Genomic DNA, 710 nt, shown 5'->3' with positions numbered 1-710 from the left:
CAGCTGGGGGCTGGGTCTCTGCTACTGAGGGGTGAATGAGTGACACGTGCAGACATCCACGTGGACAGAGGTCAATTCTGGCCCAGAGCCGCGAGCGTCGGCAATCATTAGGGCCTCACCACTACTGGGGCCGCAGTAAGGGTGACCTGCTCCTTACAGGGTCGGTGAGGCGACCCTCATGACCTTGCCCAGCCTGGAAGCCTCGTGGTAGGCCGCCTTGATCCTCAGGCCACGGCGCGCTGGGCTGGCTTCCCAGGTGGGGCCTCAGTCACTAGTCACCGAGCGCGGGCGCGACCGGTCCCGGCTAACAGGAACCAGAGAACCGCGGGAAGGGCCACCACGCAGCTGCCTCTGCCCGGCCCACGTGTAGCGACCGGCCGCTGGGCCGCGGGCACTTCCGGAAGCAGAGAGCCACGGGACTTGCAGTTCTTCCCGGAAGGGCAGCTGCGCGGCATGCTGGGAGCCGTAGGCGCCGCGGGGCACGCTGGGGTGCTAGGCCCTGAAAGGAGACGCCCTTCACTGCGGGCTCGCTCAGCGCGCCGCCTCCGCGGTTTCAGGGGGCGTTTGTTCCGTGCTACACAAGAAGACTGTCCCCGAGCTCCCTACGCCTTCGTTGCGGCAGCTGCCTGATTTAGGACCGGACAATGGCGTTCCTTTCCCCTGTCGTCATCGGCCGAGCGCCCTGTTACGTCACTGAGAGGCGCCACCCG

The sequence above is a fragment of the Tupaia chinensis genome, unplaced genomic scaffold, assembly GCF_000334495.1.
Source record: "Tupaia chinensis unplaced genomic scaffold, TupChi_1.0 Scaffold143624_1, whole genome shotgun sequence".
NCBI classification, from domain to species: domain Eukaryota; kingdom Metazoa; phylum Chordata; class Mammalia; order Scandentia; family Tupaiidae; genus Tupaia; species Tupaia belangeri.
The sequence above is the reverse complement of the archived record's forward strand: the minus strand, read 5'-3'. Positions refer to the sequence as shown.